Source organism: Ascaphus truei, chromosome 1 (assembly GCF_040206685.1).
Source record: "Ascaphus truei isolate aAscTru1 chromosome 1, aAscTru1.hap1, whole genome shotgun sequence".
Lineage (NCBI taxonomy): Eukaryota > Metazoa > Chordata > Amphibia > Anura > Ascaphidae > Ascaphus > Ascaphus truei.
This window is the reverse complement of record NC_134483.1, coordinates 185564352-185592326: the sequence shown is the minus strand read 5'-3', so window position 1 is coordinate 185592326 and position 27975 is coordinate 185564352. Positions and strand designations below refer to the sequence as shown.

General features: G+C 50.8%; 1 pseudogene; it reads right to left on the bottom strand.

Annotated features, from left to right (window-relative positions):
- Positions 1-3556: 3556 nt before the first annotated feature.
- Positions 3557-3720, bottom strand: LOC142473224 (U2 spliceosomal RNA; annotated as a pseudogene).
- Positions 3721-27975: the final 24255 nt, after the last annotated feature.

Here is a 27975-nt window from a genome sequence, read left to right as displayed (position 1 = left end):
GTCCAACTCCCTGTTCCCTGTCCTACTCCCTGTCCCCTGTCCTACTCCCTGTCCCCTGTCCTACTCACTGTTCCCTGTCCTACTCCCTGTCCCCTGTCCTACTCACTGTTCCCTGTCCAACTCCCTGTTCCCTGTCCAACTCCCTGTTCCCTGTCCAACTCCCTGTTCCCTGTCCAACTCCCTGTTCCCTGTCCAACTCCCTGTTCCCTGTCCTACTCCCTGTTCCCTGTCCTACTCCCTGTCCCCTGTCCTACTCCTTGTCCCCTGTCCTACTCACTGTCCCCTGTCCTACTCACTGTCCCCTGTCCTACTCACTGTCCCCTGTCCTACTCCCTGTCCCCTGTCCTACTCCCTGTCCCCTGTCCTACTCCCTGTCCCCTGTCCTACTCCCTGTCCCCTGTCCTACTCCCTGTCCTACTCCCTGTCCCCTGTCCTACTCCCTGTCCCCTGTCCTACTCCCTGTCCCCTGTCCTACTCCCTGTCCCCTGTCCTACTCCCTGTCCTACTCCCTGTCCCCTGTCCTACTCCCTGTCCCCTGTCCTACTCCCTGTCCCCTGTCCTACTCCCTGTCCCCTGTCCTACTCCCTGTCCTACTCCCTGTCCCCTGTCCTACTCACTGTCCCCTGTCCTACTCCCCATCCCCTGTCCTACTCCCGGTCCCCTGTCCTACTCCCTGTCCCCTGTCCTACTCACTGTCCTACTCCCTGTCCTACTCCCTGTCCTTTTCACTGTCCACTGTCCTACTCCCTGTCACCTGTCCTACTCCCTGTCCCCTGTCCTACTCCCTGTCCCCTGTCCTACTCCCTGTCCCCTGTCCTACTCCCTGTCCCCTGTCCTACTCCCTGTCCCCTGTCCTACTCCCTGTCCCCTGTCCCCTGTCCTACTCCCTGTCCCCAGCACCGCGGCCAACAAAGCAAAAGTCAGTGGCGGCTGGGACAGTGTCTGCTGCGATCACGCTGTGGGGGGTCCATCGTGCTTCCGAATGGGATCGCCGCAGCAGGAATACTTCGGTGCCGCGGAACAAATGTAATCCTTATTTTGGTTCTATGGAAAAGAATGTTTGTCTATGATGAAGGTTTCCTGCTGTGCTGGCATCTGCCATTAATGATATCAAAGCAGGAGAAGACTCCTGAAGAAGAGGTCCGATCCTGCTCAGTGCACAGGTCGAGATTCACCAAACCCGCACTGCAACCCGGCGTTAACTGCCATTGACATGAATATTGGAATGTAATTGTATATCTATATGTACAAAGACTTATATGTATTCTGACAACATTTTACAATCATTTACAACGTGGACAACATAGATTTACATGAACCAAAATTAGAAGTGAGATCCAGAGTGAAAATTTGAACTCAAATGCTTGATCAATGACAGTGAAATTAGCAGAAGTCAGTCCAAGGGCCGGATTGGCCGGTGGCCGCAAAATAAAAATGCCGGACTTAGGAGGTTATTCATTAAACTGCTGAATAGTGCACTATAGTGCAGGGGTTCTCAACTCCAGTCGTCAAGACCTCCAAACAGGTCAGGTTTTCAGGATATCCCTGCTTCAGCACAGGTGGATCAATCAGTGGCTCAGTCAAAGGCTGAAACACTGATTGAGCTACCTGTGCTGAAGCAGGGACTGATTGAGCCACTTGGGCTGAAGCAGGAATATCCTTAAACCTGACCTGTTAGTGGGTCTTGAGGACTGCAGTTGAGAACCCCTGCACTATTGCATAGAAAACTCTCATGCAAATCTATGTGCATTAGTGAATGAAGCCATGAAATGGAAACGTATATAGGGTATGTGAAAATGTACTCCAGCAGCTTACATGATTCCATGTAGTGCTTCCCTCCCAGCAGAACAGGAGAAGGAGGAACAAATGTTCCTTTTTCACTAGGCTCTGTCTGTGATACCTGCCAGTTCTTGGCAGTGCAGTCAATGTTTTGCAGTCACAGCTGAACAAACCCAAAATACTGTTCTCACCATATCACCTGCTCGGATGCACGAGTGTGGCGTGCACTGTGTGCCAGTTGTTAAGATCCCAGAGCTAAAACCTCTCATGACCTAAACACAAACTAAAAACATGGCATGCATATCACATTATGTTCTAACATATATTTGCAATGGTTTTTGTTTACATGTCACTTCATAATAAGGGTGTTTATACATATATATGTATATATGTATATATGTATATATATTTATTTTTGGGGTTTTTGTTAGATATATATATATATATATATATATATATATATATATATATATATATATATATATATATATATATAGTGGTTGACAAATCACCAAAAAATCTACTCGCCACACAAAAAAATCTACTCGCCCGGGGGTTAAATCCACTCGCTTGGGGCGAGCAAATGTATAGGTTTGTCGAACACTGTATATATATATATATATATATAGCCCCGAGGTAAATTTGAGCTTTCTGGCCCCTCTCCGCGAGTGCCGTGTGGTAGCGGGTGCCGCCGGAGGCTGCGACGGACCCGCCGGCACTCCGCGAGGGTGGGGGCCAGTGCAGGGAGCAGTGCTAGGTGTTGCGGTGCAGGCCGGTTGCCGGGGACGCGATCGGGCCGTCGCTAAGGCCGCGATCGCGTTGCCACCGGCCCGGCGGCTTGTACAGAGGGCGCCGCCATTGCGCGTTAGCTCGCGCATGCGCAGTAGGCGGCAAGCGCGAGATAGGACCAGGTGCCTGATAGCGGCCAATAGGGCTGGAGGAAGCTCAGCCCGGGAATATAGATACATTTCCCGGGCTTTGCTGAGTCGGTCCGCACGAGGAGAAGGAAGGAGTAGGAAGGGTATAGGCTTAAGCTTGCTGCATGGTCACCGCTTTGAGCACAGCCAGGGTTAAGGTGCATACCCAGAAAACCCACCCACAGACAGCTTTTTTTTTTTTTTTTTTAGCCCGTGCGGTGAAAAAAAGTGATTCCCCCTGAAAACCGTGCTCATGGTCCACAGAGTGAGACCAGGTGCGCTCCACGTTGACTGTAAGGTCCGGAGAGCTTGCCAGTCCAGACATCGTTGGTCCTCTTCAGCCCGAAGGCTAGGAAAAGTCCCGATGTTACAGTAACGTCTTCATCCGCAGAATCAGACGTCCATCTCGTTCCCTCCCCGTGCAGTAGGCGCAGCAGGAGGGTCCAAGTCTTTAGGGTTTTCAGCTTTCGCCTACTAACCCACCGCAGTCTTTTCCCGAAGGAGGGGCGACCACCGACCAGCACTTAGTCTTCTTGCTCTCTGAAGAAAGAAGGGTGACTATTACCCGACAAACGAAACATCCAAAAAAAATCCATAGTGCGAGTGCTCCAGTGCGCTGTGTGATGCAGTGCAGGAAGTGCTCTGACAGACGACACAAAAAAGCGTGCACAAGTGCACGCCCAGCCCTTTGCAAGGCCAGGCGAGTGAAAAAATAATGGCGAATCTCACAGCGGAAGGCAATAAGAGGTGCCAGTGCGGGAAAAATAGGGGTCGGTGCAAATAATCAGTGCTCGTGCCAAGTGCTCTTGAAGTGGAGGTTGCAAATCCTCAACCTCCACAACCCGAAGGTGCAGCAAGTGGTAATGCCCCAGGTTAACCACTCCTGGGGTGCAGAGAAAATAAGCCCGGACTACTTTCATCCGCATTCTCAGGCCATGACCAGAGGACCAGGTGTAGTCTGGAGAATCTGTCCTTCACAGGACAGATACTATACTTGATCTTAGCCAAAAGGCGGAGAAGCGATCCAGACAGCTTTTTTTTTTTTTTTTTTCCTCACGAGAGGGTACACCCTCTCGCTCATCGGATCCCAGTCCACTTCAGTGGATAGGGAGCTTGCCCTTGGACTGTCCAACCGAAGTCAGACCCGCCCTCGGTGCCCAGTTTCCCTGGAGGTTTCAGCCCGAAAGCCTAGGTCTCCAGGGACATTGATGCCTTCCTCCGTTAGGATTCAGGACATCCGTCTCTTCCTCCCTCTGGCCCGAGGCCCACTAGGGAGTTCACATCATATCCCCTCTTTCGAGGGTTGTGCGGGTGCACCCCAGCCCCGAAGGGCTGGTTGTTCGAATGCCATCCCCCCTTAGCCCGAAGGCTGAGGGGTTCTGTGGTCCTGGGTCTGGACACCACCTCTCAACAAGCTAGAGGGCCAAATGCTTGCCACAGACCTTTCCTACTGGAGCCCATGTAGGATAGTACTGCATTTGGTCATAGCTGTACAGGTCGAGAGGAGCACTCATCTCGCTTGATCTTAGCCAAAAGGCTGAGAAGCGATCCAGACAGCTGTTTCGACCTTTATGGGTCTCATCAGTGTGGGGTTGGTCAACTGGGTATGCAGAGAAGCTAAAGGATTGGGTTTACATACTGAGTTAAGTTATGGTGAGTAAAAAAAGTGACAAAAACCCTCCACAGCAAAGCAAATATGCAAATGTAAATATACTCTATGCTCATCTGCATGTCTTAGGCAGGTCTGCAACCCCGCCTTTCCCCATTATCACACAGCACTACCACTGCAGCAAGGGATTCTGGGAAATGACATGCAAATGGGCACACAGTGCCACTTTTTGCTTCAACAACCATTTTTAACATGGTTCCCTATAGGCTTAAGCTTGCTGCATGGTCACAGCTTTGATCACAGCCAGGGTTAAGGTGCATACCCAGAAAATATATATATATCTCTCCATGGCTGGTCCAGCTATCTTTCTGCCCCTCCTGTCACGTAAGTCCCAGTAGCTGCAGGCAGTGACAGGCTATCCTGCGGTGTTTATCCCCCTCACGCAGCCTCCCTGAGTGGCAAGAGAGGTGGTGACATGGTGTCTATGTTGCAGCCAATCCTGGTGCAGACCATGTGCCCTCCCTTTTGCATTAGGGGAGACGTTCCAAATTACAGGAGTGAGTTCCCCTCCATCCCTCCTAGGGAGAGGAGGTGTGAGTCCTCCTCCACCCCTCCTGGGGAGAGGAGCGTGTGTCAAGTTCTCCTCCACCCTCCTGGGGAGAGGATGTGTGAATCCAGCTCTCACCCTCCTGGGGCTGAGAGAGCAAGATCTGTGCATGGCACACGGCCTCAACCATTATGGTGCTGGCCAGCACCATCCAGGGATCTGAGACCCCTTCTGTACTATATGTGTAGCACACTTTTCCCCACCCCCTGAGAGATGTGTGGCTAAGGTAGGTGTGGCGCGGTGTGATAACTGTGGCTCACAGGAAACCTGAGCCTCCGCTGCTGGAAACCTGGGGTGCACCTGAGTTGGTGCTCGGTAGCGCCTCCACCTGTACGGGATTCTACTGTGTGGAATTACCCTGTTACAGGAACCCCATGCAATAAAACACAATTGTGTAGGTATAACAGTTTTACTGCACAGACTAACAATACTCACACTCCAAAATATACAAGCCTCACAGGGCTGTACCGCTTCACCGTGCCCCCCTTGCACTGTGTTCTCACCCTCGACGGGTGTACCTCCCAAAGTACTAGGGTGCCACTGAGCACACACACCCTTGTGTCCATAGAGTCACTCAAACTCCCACGTGTGTGACAGTGCTGCCCCACTAGCCCATGTATGGTTGGTGCACTTGGTGAGATGAGGTACCTGCCGGGTGTGTCCACCTTTAATAGTCTCTGTAGCACACATGGATGATCTGGTCCCAGATCACCCTGATACAGGATGCAGCCGTGTCCTGGATTTGTCCCTATGCTCTGGTTCTACATGGGCAGTGTCCCTACCTATAGGCCTGTCCCTGCAGCAACCACAAGTTACACAGGGGACTCGGGGCCTAGGAGGGGTCTCTGGCCTAGTACAGGTGCCACAGACACCTGAGCATGCACAACCTACCCTATTTGCGTCCCAGCTCTGACTGGCATGGTTGCAAACGCGCGAAAAGTATCTATGTGGTCGCAGAGGATTGCTGCAGCCCGATTGACTTGCTTACGCCATGTGATCTAACAGCCACAGTGGCTGCTGGGTGTTGTAGTCCCCCTGCGGGGCTCTTGGGTCACTGCTCAGGACCTCCTGCGTATGCGCAAGGTGTAACAAGATGGCCGCCACACTTGGAAAACTATTGCGCACGTGCAACTGCTTCTGCCCATGCACGAACATACACAAAATGGCGGCGCCCTACAGAGGGAGTCGCTGAAGCCTCCGGTGAGCCGATCGCCGCTCCATACTCCCCCACAGTGCCTCCCACACCTGTCCCTGCCTCCACTGTCAGGCGTGACCGCGCTGGGAGGAAAGGGGACACGGGGCACCAGGGGGACCCTGCTATATATGCAATGCTGTTTACCATCTGCAGTGGTTGCTACAAATAAAGAACTAATTTATATACCCCTGGCTGAGTTGTGATCTATTAGCCAGAGGTATTGGAGAGAAAGAACTGTCATGGTAGGAACTGCCTGCAGCCTTGCTGTAGCCTGCCGTGTCTGGAGGCGCTGTATCACCATAGAAAGAACATACTGTAAGGATCACCGTAAGCCTGTCCTGGTTCCCACCCCATCGCGGACTCACAGCTCTCCTGGACCCTCACAGGTATGCACGCACCAAGACATCAGTAGTAGCAGCAACATGTTTCCAGAGAGGGAGGAAACAGGGCTACATATGCAACAGAAAAAAACAGCGCTCAGATAAAGAAGAGTGAATATATAAATAGGAGTGTATAGATAAAAAAGTGGTGATTATATAAATAATATATAAAATAATGCTGCTCTGTGTGGATTAACCTAATCCATAACAATAAAAATACAAAAGAAAAAATAGAGCGCAAATCTATGTGGTAGGTATCAAATATAAGACAATTTTATTCAAAAAACAGGGCGAGCAATTTCCCTGATACAATGATATACTGCGAAGATAAAAACAACTATTGTAAAATACGATGTTTAAAGAACAAATATTGCCAATAGAAGCTGTAATTCAGTGAAGAGAGTAGATATTAACACGGTATGGTGTAGGCTACTGCGTAGTAGGAGAAGGGGCAGATGAATGTCCCAATAGTGACCACAAAGTCCAGAAAACGTAAGGCTATATGATGTAACAGTCCCGTAACTCTGGAAAGGGTTAATGCGAATAAATCTAGGCTCCGATCAATCTCACCATTCCCACCAGAACGTGAAATCCAGTGTAGTATTTGGAAATGCAAATGGTAAATCAGATAAATTAGAGGATAGAGATTCACTGCAGTTAAGGAGTAGGTCAGACTAGATCCTTTTGACTATCCCCTCACCCTCCCGTCCATACTAAATGCTACTGGTGCTACATTTATTCAATTAATGTATTCACTCATCTGAGGCTCCTACTGCACTGTCACACCAATCACATCTGTGCTCGTCTACATATAACTGGTAGTCAAATTCAAATCCTAGCCCTCACTGACAAAACACTTCACAACACTGCCTACATCTCAAGACCTCATTTCTAGGTACACTCTCAAAAGTGATGTTAAAGCTAATTGCTGTTCTTTTGCGTTTCCTTTTTTTTTTACTTTAAGAGATCTCTGTCTACCATTTCCAAAGCTGTTGTTATTTGTTTTATTTATTTTGCTGTTCAGGAGATATAAGTAATTAAAATATTACGTGTCTGGGCCCAAATGCTCTTTTCAGATGTCTGGAGGACAGATGTCCCCTTAGACCCGTATCTCTTTTTGCTGGTCAAACCTCTTCAGGGGAGGGCCATTTCCAATCATTCTGATAACATCTCTTAACTGATGCCCGTAAGCGGCTTTTTGGAAGAAGCCATGCACTCCTCTTTTAGATATTCAAAGAATAGTAGTGAGAGAGCAGAGCACTGCCAAAATGATGAGGAGGGCTTTGATGCAAAAAAGATAAATTTATTTATTAGGCATAATAGCCAAAAAAGAGCAGATACACTAGATTAAAAAACTCTGACGCGTTTCCCGCCGTGGAGGCGCTTTATCAAATGACTCTTTGATAAAGCGCCTCCACGGCGGGAAACGCGTCAGAGTTTTTTAATCTAGTGTATCTGCTCTTTTTTGGCTATTATGCCTAATAAATAAATTTATCTTTTTTGCATCAAAGCCCTCCTCATCATTTTGGCAGTGCTCTGCTCTCTCACTACTATTCTTTGACTTTCCTGCATTGTAGCACGCATCGGCACTTCCTACACGGAGCAGCTGATCCATTCGAGAGGATTTCCTTCACTAGCTGCATGTGTCTCAGTCATTGCCAGTGTGCAGCCGATAACCCCTTCCCTCACCTGCTCCGGGAGATTCCAGCATTGACGGACCCTACTTGGAGGCTCTGAGTGTGTCGTCCTCCCCACCAACAGCCGCCACCTACCCCCCTGCAGCAACGGACCGGTTCATCAGGAGTTTTCCAGCAGGCACCCGGTCAGACGGCCAGAGACTCTGCTTGCAGGGCTCCATTACACCTGTCAGTCTCCTTCACCGGGTTTGCCGCACGTTCAGCTGAGGAGTTCAATACCAGCTATCTCCTCCTTCCAGGGGGGGTGTGTACCATCGGCGTGGGGAAATCGTTTCCAACGGCTCCAAACAGGTGAGGTGGGGGTATTCAGGCACGCACATACCATCGGCACATTAATGGAGACACCCTCACCGTTTATCTACTCAGTTTTGGTTCTTTATTATGTGCTTATTTGTCATTAACTGCCTGGCATATTTGTAGCACCACCAGGGGTTCACCCCCATTTTTTTCTCTTTTAGATATTCTCCTGCAACGTTGGACCTGATGCTGATGGGAAAATGTACTCCTTCAATAAGAGGTTCCCCTTGATTTGGGCTCCCTGGATAGACTTTCATAAGAATGGTTGAATTCCTTAACCCAGGGGAGCGCAAACCTTTTGAGCTGCGCCCCCCCTGCCTGCTCCTGCAGCTACTCGCACCCCTCTTACTGTTTGACACCGGGTGTGATGTCACATGGCCCCGACGCCACGTTGCCATGGCGATGCGGCACAACAAACTACTGAAACCTGGTAAGTAGGTTACAGAGGCCTCACGCGAACCCCCGGCATTTAATTTAAATGCCTTTGGGAAGAGCGCGGGGCTGCTGCAACCGCCCGCGCTACCCCCCCCCCCCCGAAAAATCTAGCACCCCCCTGTTTGCGCACCACTGCCTTAACTAATAAGCAATAACAAAACACAATCATTTTTTATTAACTACAATGGAATTCGTCTGGAACATCATCATGTATTTTCTTTGTTTTTGTATTTCCTTCACTTTCTCTTCTTCTTCCCAAAAAGGATTTCTGCGGATGATTTTACAAAATGTGTTCTACTTACTTATGTGTAACGGGTATTCCACCCCACCCAATCGCAGTTATAGTGTGGGTGCGGAGAACATACAATGCTACCAGGTGTGGTGCTTTACCTGTTAAGCTCACAGGAGGGCTGAGCTTCCGCCACGGGGAACCTGGGGCAATTATCTTATGAGTAACCCTGTACTAGGTGCAGCGCCTCCACCTGCGATGGTTCCTAGCAGAGCAGGAATGGTTCCTCGCAGGACACATATAAATAACCAGCACAACGTATGAAATCAATCAATGACTTTACTTGCGAGCATAAGAACGTACGTGCTTGTAACATCAACAGGTGTCCCTCCCTAGAGGAGACCTAACTACTGCGTCTCGCAGGATGCTAACACTCTTGCGCCACGGCGGACGCCAACACTCCACGCGCCACGGCGGACGCCAACACTTCACCAAATGATTCCACCCCGTGTCCAGTAACCCCACACAATGTCCCGCACTACCAAGTCATATAAATGTGTGTGTGTGACTGCACAGCCACTATGTCTGGTAATAGGATTTGTTGGTGCACTTGATGTTACAGATTACCTGCCAAGCACTCCAGTGCTCGGGCCTGCAACGGGCTTCGCAAAGGATCAGACGAGCTCCTACACGATATCCTGGATACTCCCGTGTGGTGATCCGTCAGGGCCAATCCCACCCTGAAGATAGTCCAGCTCTCTTTAGTGACAGAGACTTGAACCCAAGTCTCTCAGCAGGAAACGCAGCGTCCGCTGTATCCTTAACTAACAAATAGCTAATGGAGCAGGGTCCCTAACCTAGGGCCTGTCCCTACAAACTCAGCTACTGTGACTCAGGGCTATCTGGGGCCTAGGGGACTGCTGGTCTAGTGCAGGGAGTCACTGACTCCTGCACCCTACCTCCTTCCCCTAGCTGCTCTGGTCACCAACTCACAAACGTGCTGCAAACCCGAGAAAATGTATCAATCTCCTTGAAGGGAGATTCTGCAGCCCTATTGGCTCCCTGGGGTCATGTGGCTCTGCCCCTGTGCACCCTGGGGGTGGACTGCCCTGCACTGCGCATGCGCGACCTATCTGATTTCCTCCCGGCGCTCCGGTGCCCTTGCGCATGCGCAACGCACCTAGCAATGGCGCCGAGACCCTCGCGACGTGACCGGGGCCCTAGCAACGGCCCGATCGTGTCCCCTGCAACCGGCCCATTCGCGTCCCCGGCAACCGGCCCGCTCGTGTCCCTGGCAACCCGGCCGCATCCACCTGAGAAGCGCGCGATGCTAGCGTACGCCCCCGCACTTCACCGGCTGCCCCATGAGTACCCGAAGGGGCTCTGAGCCCTGACAGGGGACCTGGCTACATCCTCCCCCTGGTAAAACCCCAACGTCCTCGCTTGGGACACAACTCAACCATGTACAGAAATAATATAAAAAAAATGCATTTCAAAATATAACTTAGCACATGCATGACTCTACACGATATTGCACAATTTGGTGAGCATCACAATCACAGATTGGATCTTGCTCCGAGACCACTGCTGAGCCTCATAATGGGGTGCCCCCATTTGATCATAGGTTACCCGAGTTGGAGGGTACCTGACTCTTTGGCTCCGGCGGAGCTGTTCTTCTGCAACTCCCTCGAGGGAGTAATAAACACAGTCCTGAGGCTCAGCCTCTTCCCTTGAGGGGAGAAATGTCTCTGAACAGTCTCTGTTAGGCACAAAGCTTGGGCTCTGTGGATCCAAAGGCAGGCCTGTTGGTGCCACCTTAGTAGGCATTGGCCTACGGGGCCCTTTACCCGTAGCTCCTCCGGGAGATGCCCCTTCTGTGGGGTAGTCCTTTTGAGAGGGTCCTTCAATAGGATCCTCAGGAGTTTCAGAGTGGGTCTCGTTATTGGCAGTCTCTTGACTCATCTCTGATACGTCGGACTCACCGTTGAGCGGTGTGGCCGGTATCTCTGTTTCCTCATCTCCCACTTGTGGGATGGGGAGAAGATGATTACGGTGCCATACCTTTACCCGGCCTTCAGTGTCTTTGATGCGATAGACCGGGAGGCCAGGCATCTGAGATTCTATTTCATATACCCCGTCTCTCCATCGGTCAGCTAATTTGTGTTTTCCCGGGACTCCCAGATTTCTAAGTAACACAGCGTCCCCAGGATGAAGTTCCCGATATTTGACCTTATGATCGTAACGCCTTTTATTTCCAGCGTTCAGCTTAGCTGTAGCCTTCTCAGCCTGTTGATAGGCCTGCTATAAACTGTCTTTAAGTCTTTGCACGTATTTGAAATGGGTACCATTGTGTATCCCATCCGTCGAAACTCTAAGACGTACGTCCACTGGCAGTCTCGCCTCTCGCCCAAACATGAGGAAGTATGGGGAGAATCCAGTTGACTCGTGTCTGGTGCAATTGTACGCATGCACCAGGGCCTCCACGTGTCGACTCCATTCAGTTTTCTGAGCACTCTGTAGTGTTCTGAGCATGTCCAGTAAGGTTCGATTAAAGCGCTCGGGCAGTGCATCTCCTTCGGGGTGATACGGGGTCGTTCGTGACTTGGCGATGTTCAGCATTTTGAGCAGTTTCCTGATCAAGGTGCTCTCGAAGTCCCGCCCTTGGTCGGAGTGAAGGCGGTTGGGAAGACCGTAGTGCACGAAATACTTCTCCCATAATATTTTTGCCACTGTGATGGCTTTCTGATCTTTCGTGGGGAAGGCCTGGGCGTACCGGGTGTAATGGTCCGTGATGACCAACACGTTGCATATTCTCCGGCTATCGGGCTCAATGCACAGAAAGTCCATACACACAAGGTCCATTGGGCCAGAACTCTTCAAATGGCCCATAGGGGCTGCTCTGGTGGGCAGGCTCTTGCGCTGTATACACCTAGTACAACGGCGACAGTGGCGTTCAACGGCCTCTCGCATCTTGGGCCAGAAAAAACGGTCTCTGACTAACCCAAAGGTCTTCTCTATTCCGAGATGTCCATGCTCATCATGTAGGGACTTCAACACCATGTATTGCAAGTTCTTAGGGAGGACTAGTTGTCGCCTATCCGGGTGGTTGTGGTATTGCACCACCCGATAGAGTAAGCAATTGTCTATTTCGAATTTGTCCACTTCCCGCATGAGCAAGGCCACCAAGTCATTGGGAGCACGCTTCAGAAGGGCTGGGTTCTTCTTTTCAACAGCTCGCCTAATGATACTGACGACAGGATCTCGTATTTGGAAGTCTACCAGATCTTTCCACCGTAGCACCTTGTCGTGCGTTATGTTCATCCCCTTTGGGTCGCAGTAAGTGGCTGGGACAGCCTGCGACTGGTATCCCAATGAATCTGCCACTCGTAATTCTGAGAAGGCCACTTGGTCGTTGACGATGGTGGCAGTGCTACACATAGCTCGCACTCCGGGTCCTGGGAGTTCTTCCCATTCCTCGTCATGTTGAGAAGCAAGTAGCCCTGGCCTTCGGGAGAGGGCGTCAGCCCCGACATTCAATGGTCCTGGCTTATACTTCAGGGAGAAGCGGTAATTGTTCAGAGCGGCCAGCCTTCGGTGTCCTGCTGCATCTAATTTGGCCGACGTATTGACATACGTGAGGGGATTGTTATCCGTCCTTACCTCAAATGTTACCCCGTAAAGGTAATCGTGGAGCTTCTCGGTGATCGCCCACTTGAGAGCCAGGAACTTCAACTTGTGGACGGGGTATCTCTGTTCACTGGGTGTCAGACTGCGACTGATGTATGCGACCGGCCGAAGGCCTTCGGGATGCTTCTGGTGCAGGACGGCACCCAGTCCATGCAGAACGTATGGTTGTTCGGGATCAGCATACGCCAGCACCGGCGCTTCGGTCAGACATTTCTTCAATTTCAGGAAGGACTGTTCACAGTCCGACGTCCATTTATCACCAAACGGTTGGCGAGCCGATACGGCCTTCCTTCCGGTCTCTTCGGGGTATATCTTCAACAGGTTGTTCAAGGGTTTTGCTCTACTAGAGTACCCTTCCACGGAGCGACGATAATACCCACAGAACCCCAGGAAGGATCGTAGTTCTGTGACATTCTCTGGACGCGGCCAGTTCACGACCGCTTCTACTTTGGCTGGGTCGGTGGCAATCCCTTGAGCCGACACGATGTGTCCCATGTAGGTCACTGAAGTGTGACAAAACCGGCACTTGTCTAGGGACAATTTCAGCCCTTCCTTCCCTTCCTACTGATCTGGTATCGTACGATTGTTCAGAGTTCGATAGTCGACACACAGTCGTACGGACCCCTTCTTTTTCCGCACCACCACTATGGGTGACGCGTAGGGCCCCGAGACTCGGTCAAAATCCCAGCAGTTTCCATGTCTTGAATTACGTTCCTCACATCGTCCACATCCCGCGGAGTGATGCGACGAGAGCGTTTCCGGAACGGGGTGGCATCACTCAGTCGAATGGTATGTTGGGCGCTGCGACTGCACCCCACATCCATCTCACTCGTGGAGAACACATGTCGTCGTTGATTCAACTGGGTTGTCAGCCGTTCTTTCCACTTGGTGGGCAGCGTCGACTCGCCGAAGTTGAAATCCAGATCGACTAACCGCTCATTCACGGCCGCCGCCTTCACCTGAGGCGTGGTTTCTACAGGGCTGACCGGATATATGCAACCCAACTTCTGGTCGGCATCAAATTCCATCGGGAAGGGGGAGAGATTCTGCACATACACGTGGGTTCGTAGAGGGATCTTAGTCGTCCACTCCCTTACTTCGGGTAGTACCCTATACCCTCTCCGAGTTTCTTCCTCAGGGGTACTTTCCAGAGAGAAAAGCTGATCACTCCCATCTCGTTCGGGATAACAGCACCAGACGGCCATCCGTTGCACTCCCCCTGGTAATATGATCGTCAGTCCGCGTTGACGAGTGTAGAGGTCCCCGTGACGCTCCAGGGCATATACCCGATTGCACTCTTCTCGTAGGACGGGATCTAGGAGAGAATTGGCTAGTGGCCACTCGTTAGTCTCTTTCAGATACGCTCGGATTACCGCTTGCACTATATCAGTGTTGGTTCCCAAGATGATTGGATACTTGCACTGATCTTGGGGCTCCGGGCATACCATGGCCGCTACATGCATGGGGTGTGTATTGCCGGTGTTCAGTTGAAGTATTTGCAGTTGCACCCTTGCAATCCCATCGATAGGGTAGTCTTCATTACTTAACCCCCTAACCTTCATATGTTCGACCGACCTCAGGGGACAGTGTCTAAGGTGCTGGTCATAGAACTTGCGATATATAATGGTCACTTGTGATCCCGTGTCCAGTAGAGCCGATGCATAGATCCCTTCCACTACCACCCGCACGATGGCCGCGGGGCTTACTTGACTGTAGGCTTCCCTTGGGGATACGGCATCACCGGAGCCGGCGTCAGGCGGGGCCTCTGGGGTTCCAGGAGGGGGTTCTGAATCAGACTCGGCCGTTTGTACTCGGCATACCATTGACCGGGCTTGGTTTCTTCTATCAGGAGGTTTTTTCTCTGCAAGGTCCTCCCTTTCCGGACAATTGTAGGAGAAGTGGCCCTTCTTCCCGCAGGTATAGCAAAACACATCGCAATGTTCAGGACGAGCCCTGTACGCGGAAGATGACCTCTCGGAAGCACGGCCTTCCCTGGCAGGCGACTGGTGATTCACTTTTTTACCCGTTGGGGCAGCGGGAACTGCGGAGTCACCCTTGATGGAAGCTTTGGTCTTTTTGGATTCATGGAAATGTCGTTGCACTTCGTGTTCTCTGATGTACTCCATTAAGTCCATGTATTTGGGGGGTACTACAGCGATCGGTGCGGCCCGCATCATTATAGCTATATTGTGATCAGGTAACGACCCCTTGAGTAGCTGTTTGATTTGGTATCGGTCCGCTTCGGCGGCGGAAATTATATTTTTGTTCAGGAGGGTCCCCAGTGACAGCTGTAGATCGCAAACGAAAGCAGATAAATCCTGTCCTTCTTTTTGACGAAGAGCTTTGAACTGAGCCATTAGCTCATCTTCGTCGTCTTTTCGGGTAAAGGACTGAACTAGAATTTCTACTAGTTCCTGTGCAGTAACTTCTCCTTCCACGTCCCGGTGCGTCAGTACCAGCCGGGCGGCGGGGCCTCGGAGGCACTCGACCAGCCTCTGTCTTTTGCTGGATTCGGAGCACGACCACTCCACTATTGCTTGAAGCGTATGGTCCCTCCATACCTAGATCCCTTCTTCTCCCACAGGCGTCGGCAAATCCCAGAAAAGGCCTTGAGTTCCGGTAGTTCTGTGCTTGGGCCGAAATGGTTACAGCTTCTACTAGTTGGGAGGCTATCGTGTTCACGGAAAGATCTCCACTAGGGGTCTGACTACTGGTCCCAGTTCCTACGCCCCGGCCGTCAGCATCCAGTTTATAGTCTACCACCTGGGCTGTGGTCAACTTCGGGCAATTTCTTACTTGTGTGCGCACGGTGGATAAGTCCGTATCATTTGCTACTCCCGTCACTGCAAGCGCGCGTCTTGGGGATACTTGATGCGCTAAGGCCCAGGCATGGACGTCCTGCTTTGACGGCACGGACATGATGGCGTTTTAAATCTGACAATTTGATACAAGTAATTAGGGCACCCCAGTGAACTCTCAGCAGCGCCTCCAAATGTAACGGGTATTCCACCCCACCCAATCGCAGTTATAGTGTGGGTGCGGAGAACATACAATATTACCAGGTGTAGTGCTTTACCTGTTAGGCTCACAGGGGGGCTGAGCTTCCGCCACGGGGAACCTGGGGCAATTATCTTATGAGTAACCCTGTACTAGGTGCAGCGCCTCCACCTGCGATGGTTCCTAGCAGAGCAGGAATGGTTCCTCGCAGGACACATATAAATAACCAGCACAACGTATGTAATCAATCAATGACTTTACTTGCGAGCATAAGAACGTACGTGCTTGTAACATCAACAGGTGTCCCTCCCTAGAGGAGACACTAACTACTGCGTCTCGCAGGACGCTAACACTTTTGCACCACGGCGGACGCCAACACTCCACGCGCCACGGCGGACGCCAACACTTCACCAAATGATCCCACCCCGTGTCCAGTAACCCCACACAATGTCCCGCACTACCAAGTCATATAAATGTGTGTGTGTGACTGCACAGCCACTATGTCTGGTAATAGGATTTGTTGGTGCACTTGATGTTACAGATTACCTGCCAAGCACTCCAGTGCTCGGGCCTGCAACGGGCTTCGCAAAGGATCAGACGAGCTCCTACACGATATCCTGGATACTCCCGCGTAGTGATCCGTCAGGGCCAATCCCACCCTGAAGATAGTCCAGCTCTCTTTATTGACAGAGACTTGAACCCAAGTTTCTTAGCAGGAAATGCAGCGTCCGCTGTATCCTTAACTAACAAATAGCTAATGGGGCAGGGTTCCTAACCTAGGGCCTGTCCCTACAAACTCAGCTACTGTGACTCAGGGCTATCTGGGGCCTAGGGGACTGCTGGCCTAGTGCAGGGAGTCACTGACTCCTGCACCTTACCTCCTTCCCCTAGCTGCTCCGGTCACCAACTCACAAACGTGTTGCAAAACCGCGAAAATGTATCAATCTCCTTGCAGGGAGATGCTGCAGCCCTATTGGCTCCCTGGGGTCATATGGCTCTGCCCCTGTGCACCCTGGGGGTGGGCTGCTGCACTGCGCATGCGCGACCTATCTGTGTTCCTCCTGGCGCTCCGGTGCCCTTGCGCATGCGCAACGCACCTAGCAATGGCGGCGCCCTGCTCCCCGAGCCGCCGAGACCCTCGCGACGCAACCGCGGCCTTAGCAACAGCCCGATCTCGTCCCCGGCAACCGGCCCGCTCGCGTCCCCGGCAACCGGCCCGCTCGCGTCCCTGGCAACCCGGCCGCATCCACCTGAGAAGCGCGCGATGCTAGCGCACGCCCCCGCACTTCACCGGCTGCCCCGTGAGTACCCGAAGGGGCTCTGAGCCCTGACAGGGGACCTGTCTACATCTGTATTGAATGTATTTGAATGAATGCATTTTGACTTGGTCCTACAGTAAAATATGTTGTATCTGTCAATCTTGATAAAATGACTGGTCATTTGCATGTCATTTCCCACAATCCCTGGCTGCAGTGGAAGCACTGCATGCTAAGTGATAATGGCGACGAGCAGGGTTGCAGCAGACTTGTCTGAGACATGTGAATGTCTGCACAAGTAATATTGTTATTTGCTAAAAATCAATTAAAACTTTTTTTTTTTTAAATATTAAATATTTAAAATGGAACTTTCCCCAGAGCCCAGTGCTGTCCAATGGTTACCATAGTAACCTCAGAAGCTAGATATTACAAAAATCGTTAACACAACACAAATCACTTAACACAAAAGGTTTTGTAAAACAGCAAGACATGTTCCATGAGCAGATACTAACATTATATGAGCTGAACTCTAGATTGTAAGTTCTCGTGAGCAGGGCTCTCATTGCCTCTCTGAATCAGTTTGAACTTATTTGTATTTGTGCGTGATTTGTCATTTATAATGATCAAATCTCTGTACCCTTATTTTACCGAGCTGCGAAACGCGTGGGCGCTTTACAGATAAACGATAATCACAATAGGCTCCTGTGGGTGGTGGAGGTGAGAAATCGTCATCCACCCCCATTAGACTGCACCGCAAAATATGTTGGCGTATTATATACAACGATAATACTCATCACCAGGGAAAGAGAGTAAAATATAAAAAAAGGCAGAGACGCTGGTGACTAAGCACCATATAGGAAATGCAATGTCAGGTTGTGGTTAACGTAATTATCTGCAATTCTGTCAAACATGCTAATTAATAGAACATCCTGTTTTATATATGTAGCCAGGTCACCCTTTGCCCCCTGCGACCCCCTCGGGAGCCTCCGTGGGCACAAGCAATGCTGGGTACTGCCGGAGGCCAGCGGCAGACCCGACGGCCATCCCAAGGGTGGGGGCCGTTGCAGGGAGCGGTGCGCTGTCTCCGCGAGCAGGCCGGTTGCCGGGGACGCGATCGGGCCGTTGCTAAGGCCGCGGTCGCGTCTCTAAGGTCCCGGCGGCCGGCGAGGAGAGCGCCGCCATTGCGCTTCAAGTCGCGCATGCGCAGTGATCGCGCGAGGGCAGGAGAGCCCCAGATAGGTCGCGCATGCGCAGATAGGGGTAGGGAGCTAAGGCAGCTCTTAGGAGGTCGCGCGAGAGTAGGGAAGCATAGGGAGAGCTTGAGGCGGCCATTAGGAGTTAGTGTAGGCAGAGGGGAGGAACGCACGCGGTCCCAATGTTATTGTAGGGGCCTCGGGACTACAATTCCCATGAGGCATAGCGAGGCAGGCACCAGGTGCTTGATAGGAGCCAATAGAGATGTAGGACTGCCCTGGAGGAAAAGAGATACATTTCCCGGGCTTTGCATGAGTCACGTCAGTCAGGAAGAAGCAGAGCAAGGAGGCAGACAAGGGAAGGAGGTAGGGTGCAGGAGAGAGGGACTCCCCTGTATTAGGCCAGCACCCCCTTGGTCAGAGATAGCTCAGCTCCCCAGTAAGGTGAGTGTTGCCAGGGGCAGCCCTCAGGTTAGGGACCCTGCCACTTACATTAGTGGGAGCTGGGAGAAGGAAGTCTGCAGTTAGAGAGTTGGAGTCAGGGAGCTGTTAGGGAAGTAGGGTGTAGGGAGCGAGTGCAGCTTCTGTCCCATATAGGTACCTACACTCCAGGTAGACCCCAACTCCCCACTAGTTGGGTGGGTAACTGTTCAGAAGGTGTTAGAGAGTTGGAGCTAGGGAGCTGTGAGGGAAGAAGGGTGCGGGGAGTGAGAGCAGCTCCTGCACCCCATAGGTACCCACACCCCAGGTAGGCCCCAACCCCCCCGCTAGCGTAGTGGGTTAAGTACTGAGGGAGGCCCAAGATAGGGACGCTGCCCTTAGTGTTGTTTAGAGTGCTGCATTGTCAGGGTCACAGCGAGCAGTGCTGTGAGGTCTGATAGGCAGGCACCTTGTTGCGCAGCACGTTGGCTGCAGCCTACAGTGAGTTACAGCTTGCTGCGGTAGGCGCTGGGACTAGTCAGAGAGTAGTGGGTCTGGAGAAGGGCTATAGCTGTTCTAGTCACCTTGAGGTAGCGCTAGGGGTAGGATGCCTGAAGGGATAGCCTGTTAACGAGGTCAGGAATTCTGGAGAGGATCTGCACTAGGCTAGCCAACAGTAGGTAGACGCCCAAGTACTGCATGGAAGAGTACTCTAGTCCATTCCAGATCACTTACCGAAGGGACTTGGGTAGTTGGGGGAGTGGGACAGGTCATTACCCCTGCAGGCCCTAGGAGTTCCCCAAGCCACTACAGGTTGCTGTACTACAGGGACAGGCCCTAGGTTAAGGTTCCTGTCACGTTAGTACCATTTATATAGATAGGGACACAGCGGCTGCTGCTGTTCCTGTGGAAGCGGTTGGACCCACGTTGGGGTCCACAGAGACGATTCCAGAGTGGGACCGCCCTAGTGGTCCGCACGTGCAAGGAGATCGGTTGGAGGATCAGACGGACTCATCACACGTCTGACCCTTTGAGAAGTTTGTTGCTGACCCGAGCACCGGAGTACTCGGCAGGTATTATACCATGTGCACCAACAGGCCTAGAGGTTCCTAGTGACTGCGCAGTCACCCATTGACTATCTTTGTAGGAGTACGGGACATTGGGTGGGGTTCTTGGGACACTGGGTGGAATCACCTAGTGTTTGGGAATCGTCCTGCGAGACGTCACTGTTAGTGTCTCACTGTGAGAGAGACACAGGTTATCATTATTATTCGTTAGTAAAGTCCTTAGTTATATAATCACTGTGTGTGTGGTTTCTGATTGGGTTCCTATGTAGGGTCATTCTACACTTCCATAGAATCCTACACAGGTGGAGGCGCTGAAAGAAGATTCGTTCCAGAGGATTCACCCCAGGCTCTCACTAGCGGAGGCTCAGACCTCCTGTGAGCCTGCAGGTATACGCACCACACCGGTAACACTACATGTTCTACTCACCCACACTATATATGAGATTGGGTGGGGTGGAATACCCGTTACATTTGGAGGCGCTGCTGAGATACACCTGGGGTGCCCTGTCCATTTTTTCCAAATTGTCCCGTCCCTATTTTTGTCGCCATGTTTGTGAAGTCCGGAGACGAGGTCCTGGCCTGGGCTTTGAGGCAATACCTAGACCCTGGACAGGTAGTGGCGGTAGGAGGCATTCCCGTAACTATACCCAAAATGAAGGTTCGGGAGTATATGTGTAAAATTCCTGAGTGGCCATGGACATGTGTCTTAGATGAGGAGCAAGATCCCACGTCCACATGGAAGACCATTCTTTTTGTAGTAACCCACATTGAGAATATATGCCTGGCAAAGGCACCGTCCGCACTGTTCATGCCCGGGGGCCCCTCAGAAGGGTACCCCCTAGTCTACGCAGACCAAGCAGGATGGCGTTTCCCGCCAAATCAGGAGAGCGCACGTGCTGCTGACTGCCAACCTGCACAGCAAGATGTTGCAACAATCTGTCCGGGATTGGCGCGAAAATCAGAGCCCCTCCCCAGTGATGTGAGTGACTCAGAGCAGAGCCAGAACTACTCACTTGTAGACAGTGCCCTTCCTACAGATTCCACCAGGGGGAGCAAACACTGTAGTCTGCAACCATACGTTGACGCCGTGCTAGACTGTTTGATCTCTGAAGAGGTGTATTCCGATGTTGCGGACCCTGCTGTGGGCCCGTGTGCCCTTCGATGGTCAGTCAGACCTACTGCAGAGGTACCATCGGTCCTAGGCTTGGGACCAGTACCTACAGACGACAAGGGTGAGTCGACTGCCCCAGGGGTGTCGGGGGTGAGCCTACAGGTGACCGCGGAGCACGATGGCTCCTTAAGTCTGGTCACCAGGGCGAAGGGCTCCCCTCTGCATCACGTCCTGGCGGAGGTGTCCTCATTAGAAGATAGCTGTCCAGTGGTGCGAGTGGACCAGTGCCCACTGCCTATCGTGCCAGAAGAAGAGAAACCTATCGCAAGCCAGCCGAGTGGTAAGGAACCCCCTTTCCCCCCACAGGCTCCGATGGAGGTGGCCGTGAAGAAGGCCAGAGTTGCGGCTTCTGAGCGGAGTGCGAGCCCGTGTGCTCCGACACAAGTGGTCCCAGGACTGGGATCCAACGCTCCCGAAGTTCGAGTCAGTGAGTGGACTGTCCCAGAAGAGTTGGGGACAGGTTCCGATACCACCAAGGTGGGAACTGACAGCGTCCCCGAGGACCTGTTGGACACCGTGAATCACCGCAGTGGTAAGGTATCTACCCTTTACCCCCTGCCAGGTGAAACAGAGACTTTGCTGAAAGAGAAGCGGCACATCCGCCAAGTAGTGGACCGTGGGAAAGGTCTTGGCCGCCTGGCCTGCTGTTTCCAAGGCATGGATGACCAGGTAAAGACCAGGTTGAAAGACACTGTGCTATTCCTTCCACCAGGGGGAGGAAGTAGTACTGAACCAGTGACTGTCACCCCAGAGTGTGCTCTTCAAGAGAATTTTCTGGGAGAGGCTCACGAACGCAAAAGTGAGGTACCCCCACCTGATCAGTTAGGGGCACCCCACAAATGGTCTCAGCTAGCCTCGGGAATTATGGGGTGTGATGTGACATGTGTTGGTGAGGTTAAAGCCGATCTGTTAAGTGTACGGGGTATGCCATGCCATTTGTCAGTGTGTGAAATTGTGCCCTGTTATGTCGTTCCCCAAGCGAGGGCGTTGGGTGTTTCACCAAGGGGAGAGTGTAGCCAGGTCACCCTTTGCCCCCTGCGACCCCCTCGGGAGCCTCCGTGGGCACAAGCAATGCTGGGTACTGCCGGAGGCCAGCGGCAGACCCGACGGCCATCCCAAGGGTGGGGGCCGTTGCAGGGAGCGGTGCGCTGTCTCCGCGAGCAGGCCGGTTGCCGGGGACGCGATCGGGCCATTGCTAAGGCCGCGGTCGCGTCTCTAAGGTCCCGGCGGCCGGCGAGGAGAGCGCCGCCATTGCGCTTCAAGTCGCGCATGCGCAGTGATCGCGCGAGGGCAGGAGAGCCCCAGATAGGTCGCGCATGCGCAGATAGGGGTAGGGAGCTAAGGCAGCTCTTAGGAGGTCGCGCGAGAGTAGGGAAGCATAGGGAGAGCTTGAGGCGGCCATTAGGAGTTAGTGTAGGCAGAGGGGAGGAACGCACGCGGTCCCAATGTTATTGTAGGGGCCTCGGGACTACAATTCCCATGAGGCATAGCGAGGCAGGCACCAGGTGCTTGATAGGAGCCAATAGAGATGTAGGACTGCCCTGGAGGAAAAGAGATACATTTCCCGGGCTTTGCATGAGTCACGTCAGTCAGGAAGAAGCAGAGCAAGGAGGCAGACAAGGGAAGGAGGTAGGGTGCAGGAGAGAGGGACTCCCCTGTATTAGGCCAGCACCCCCTTGGTCAGAGATAGCTCAGCTCCCCAGTAAGGTGAGTGTTGCCAGGGGCAGCCCTCAGGTTAGGGACCCTGCCACTTACATTAGTGGGAGCTGGGAGAAGGAAGTCTGCAGTTAGAGAGTTGGAGTCAGGGAGCTGTTAGGGAAGTAGGGTGTAGGGAGCGAGTGCAGCTTCTGTCCCATATAGGTACCTACACTCCAGGTAGACCCCAACTCCCCACTAGTTGGGTGGGTAACTGTTCAGAAGGTGTTAGAGAGTTGGAGCTAGGGAGCTGTGAGGGAAGAAGGGTGCGGGGAGTGAGAGCAGCTCCTGCACCCCATAGGTACCCACACCCCAGGTAGGCCCCAACCCCCCCGCTAGCGTAGTGGGTTAAGTACTGAGGGAGGCCCAAGATAGGGACGCTGCCCTTAGTGTTGTTTAGAGTGCTGCATTGTCAGGGTCACAGCGAGCAGTGCTGTGAGGTCTGATAGGCAGGCACCTTGTTGCGCAGCACGTTGGCTGCAGCCTACAGTGAGTTACAGCTTGCTGCGGTAGGCGCTGGGACTAGTCAGAGAGTAGTGGGTCTGGAGAAGGGCTATAGCTGTTCTAGTCACCTTGAGGTAGCGCTAGGGGTAGGATGCCTGAAGGGATAGCCTGTTAACGAGGTCAGGAATTCTGGAGAGGATCTGCACTAGGCTAGCCAACAGTAGGTAGACGCCCAAGTACTGCATGGAAGAGTACTCTAGTCCATTCCAGATCACTTACCGAAGGGACTTGGGTAGTTGGGGGAGTGGGACAGGTCATTACCCCTGCAGGCCCTAGGAGTTCCCCAAGCCACTACAGGTTGCTGTACTACAGGGACAGGCCCTAGGTTAAGGTTCCTGTCACGTTAGTACCATTTATATAGATAGGGACACAGCGGCTGCTGCTGTTCCTGTGGAAGCGGTTGGACCCACGTTGGGGTCCACAGAGACGATTCCAGAGTGGGACCGCCCTAGTGGTCCGCACGTGCAAGGAGTTCGGTTGGAGGATCAGACGGACTCATCACACGTCTGACCCTTTGAGAAGTTTGTTGCTGACCCGAGCACCGGAGTGCTCGGCAGGTATTATACCATCACATGTGCACCAACAGGCCTAGAGGTTCCTAGTGACTGCGCAGTCACCCATTGACTATCTCTGTAGGAGTACGGGACATTGGGTGGGGTTCTTGGGACACTGGGTGGAATCACCTAGTGTTTGGGAATCGTCCTGCGAGACGTCACTGTTAGTGTCTCACCGTGAGAGAGACACAGGTTATCATTATTATTCGTTAGTAAAGTCCTTAGTTATATAATCACTGTGTGTGTGGTTTCTGATTGGGTTCCTATGTAGGGTCATTCTACACTTCCATAGCATCCTACACAGGTGGAGGCGCTGAAAGAAGATTCGTTCCAGAGGATTCACCCCAGGCTCTCACTAGCGGAGGCTCAGACCTCCTGTGAGCCTGCAGGTATACGCACCACACCGGTAACACTACATGTTCTACTCACCCACACTATATATGAGATTGGGTGGGGTGGAATACCCGTTACATATATATATACTCTTTTGTTTTAAACACCATACATCAGCATATTTTAGGCCATATGTAAAAAAGTTCATTTCTTTTTTAAGCCTTTGCTTGCAGTTCTGGTGAGCCCAAGCCCCTTTGACCCTTAGCAATCCCGTGACTACTCTTTGGAACCGTCACATGATCTAAAGCATTTATTTACCATGGAAACGTTAAAAGTAAAAAATAAATATTTTAAAATACTTATGTGTCTTACTTTTTCAAAAGAAGTTTCAGTCTGGTACATTTATTATATTGAACATGCTGCTATCCTTAGTTTACTTTGGATCTAGGAGGGAGAGACTGCCTCAAAGGTCCCAGTCATCGCCATGTTACTATATGCATGGTATAAAGAAGCCAAGACTATTGACATATTCTTCATCTCTGTAGTGTGCACCTTGCAGATGCATGGAAAATGGCTTTTCTAAATGTAGATGTTAAGTAATGTCCTGTCCTTCGTTTACAAGCTGGACTACAAATCCTATTGTGCGTATTAGTTAACAAAAGTGCGTCTTGACTCCTAGATAATGTATAGATGACAGGTATGTGTAACCTGTAAAAATCCTAATTAATCAGAAGCATTAGCTGTGCTGTTCAAAAACTAGCGCCGCTTATACTGATGTAAATGGCAAACTTTAAAACCTACAATTCAACATGTTCTGCAAGGCTTTTATGATTTCAGCAAAACAAAGTTGAGTGGCCAAATAGTCTGAATACCCTCGCCCCCTCATTCTCTCACCCCTCATTGCCTCATTCCCTCACCCATCATTCCCTCACCTCTCACCCCCTCATTCCCTCAGCCTCCCACCCCCCTTTATGTAACACACAGCTCTGTTCTGCTATCTCTCCTCTTTCCCTTGATGTTCCTGTGATGTTACTGCATGCTCAGTAAGGGTTGGCATAGGCCACACACCCCACCCAGGACCACCGACAGGGAGGGATAGCTGGGACTCCTGTATTGGGCCTGGTAACATATCTTGCAGAGGGGACCTCCTGTAGGGCTGCCAGGTGTCCAGTATTGAACGGATCTGTCCTGTATTTGGAAATTGTCAGTAAAAAAATAGAGGTAATGCTGAATATGTATGTGTCTGGAATTACCTCTCTGGGCGTAGTGACCTGACTGGCTTGGGTGGAGGGGAGGGGGGGGGGGGCGGGATTTTCCCAAGCAGGGAAAGAGCAGGGCTGCTGCTAGGGGGCTGGGCAGCTTCCTCCATCTTGATTGGCTGCTGCTGGGTAATGTAGCCAATCGGGAGCAGGTGTCAGATGGTGGGGGGTGGGGCAAAGGAGAGGAAGACACAGCATGGAGCGGAGAGAGATGACAGGTGTGTGTGTGTGTGTTTCCAGCGCGTCACACCTTTCACCATTGTGTCCAGTATTTTTGGAGAAGCCACCTGCAAGCCTACCTGGAGGGTATTGCAGAAGGTGGGTGAAAAGAAAATAAAGTGCGCAGCTAACTAATTAAGTGACGTGATAATAGGTGTTAAAAAACATAACCTTAAATGGAGCGTCTGCAGCTGCGATGGAGGGGGGGCTCAGAAACCCCCTAGACTAGCAGATAAAGACAAAAAAGACACAGCGCACAACGCTCATAGTGCATAAAACAATATAATAAAGGTACAATTAATTAGGGTAAGTAATGTGCGTACATCAATAAAGATAAATAAATGCAGTTAGGGATAATGTTACCCAACGCCTCAGGAAACCGGAAGGAGTATCCTCACAAGGATTATGGCGCTGGTGTCTCGGATGCAGGATCCTATTGGTAAGTAGGTAAGTAGATCGCCTCTAAAAAAGTTCTTTTCCCCCAAGAGCACGAGTCCAAAGCTGCTGCTGCCACTTGCAGTCCTTTGCCAGAGCACAGCTCCACACCGGCCGGGTCCTCTCACTCCCCTCTGTGCAGAAGCACTTCCGGGTCGATGACGTCACCACGGGGGGGGAGCGCTGGTAATCGCGCCGTTCACACTCGATCAGCTCAGATGGTGGGGTAATAAATTAGAGGTTGAGCTCTTGTCCAGTCATCCAACGCGTTTCGAAACGAAAACGTTTCTTCATCAGGGATATAAATTGAAGTGGTTCCGGATCAGTTATAAATATTACACGATCGTACCTCATTGGCTGGGCTATCAGCTCTCACAGCCAATGGGAAAGTAATGGGGGCGGGTTAATAGTCCCGGTTGCGCGCGTCACTGGTAGCTAATAGCAACATAACATAAACATCACAAAAACTTTATTAACAACAAACATAGCTAACCACACGCGATTGATGAGACTAAAAGAGAGAAAACAGTGTTACACATAATAAAAAACGTACATGAGTGCATTAGTGGCCATATAGACCAGGGAGGTTACTCTAATGGGCAATAAATATCACCATCCAACTGAAATAGGAAACATGAAAAGTCTGCAAAGCCGATCACTAATAGAGGAGCATTAAGGTGATCTAATCAATCCTAGTACATATTAAAAAGGCATGTCCTATGAAGTAAACTAAAAGGACAAAGAGACAAAAGTTAAAAATCTGTTACTTATGAAAAAAATCCCTTAAATAGTTAAAAAATGCTAAAAAATATATATATACTAAAAATATATATATAAACAAGTAAAATATGGTTGGGAACACAGAAAAATAATATATAAACTTAATACAGGGACCAAATGTCTATATCTTCATTTAAACCCCCTGGATACAGAGTATTTAGCTTGTGTATCCAGAAGGTTTCCTGCCTAGAAAGTTCTTTTACTCTGTCACCCCCTCTCCTGTTTTTGGGTACGTGCTTAATACCTTTAAATAATAGAGAGGAGGGATCACATTTATGGGATTGTGCATAGTGCTTAGAAAGACTATGCTTCATAAAACCTATTTTAATGTTGCGCATGTGTTCTTGTATGCGCACTTTCAATGGGCGTTTAGTGCGTCCCACATATAAAAGGCCACATGGACACTCCAATAAATAAACAACATGGTCAGTGTTACAGTATATAAAATCATTAATACCATGTGTTTCTCCATTGATACATTTAAAAGTCTTTCTCTCTGGGTGCAAATATTTGCAAACTGAGCACTTCCCACACTTGAAATTCCCAATTGGTTTAGTACTTAACCATTTATCGTCCCCACTAGGACATTCAATTTGTTTTATGTCACTCGGGGATAGTGTATTTTTTAAATTTTTTGCTCTTCTATAGATGAATTTTGGGAATTTCGAGAGGTGAGCACCCAGCAGCAAATCATTTGATAATATAGACCAATGTTTTCTTACAATTTTCTCAATTTGCCCCGTCATTGAGTTAAAATTAGTGATAAAAGAAACGTTGCATTTCCCCTCACCCTCCTTGGGGGTTTTGCTTTTTTTGGAATTTGTTAATAGCATATTTTTTCTATCAAGTTTTCTTATTTTCTCCAGATCTGTATTTAATTTCTCTAGACGATAACCCCTCTCTAAAAACCTTTGGGTCAGTTTCTCAGCTTGTTCCTCAAAATCTACTTCCGTGCTACAATTTTTCTTCAACCTGTAATATTGGCCACTGGGGATATTTGATATCCACGTTTTTTTGTGATTACTTGTGGCAACAAGGAGGTTGTTGCAATCAACCTCCATAAAATACGTTTTTGTTACCACCTTTCCTTCTGCTGACGCCATAAGGTTGAGATCCAGGAAGTGTATTTGTGTCTCATGCTCTACATGTGTGAAAGTGAGGTTTTTATTATTATTATTTAAATACTGCAAAAATTGGCCGATAGAGCACTGGTCGCCGTCCCATATACACAAGACGTCATCTATGAAACGGCGCCATATA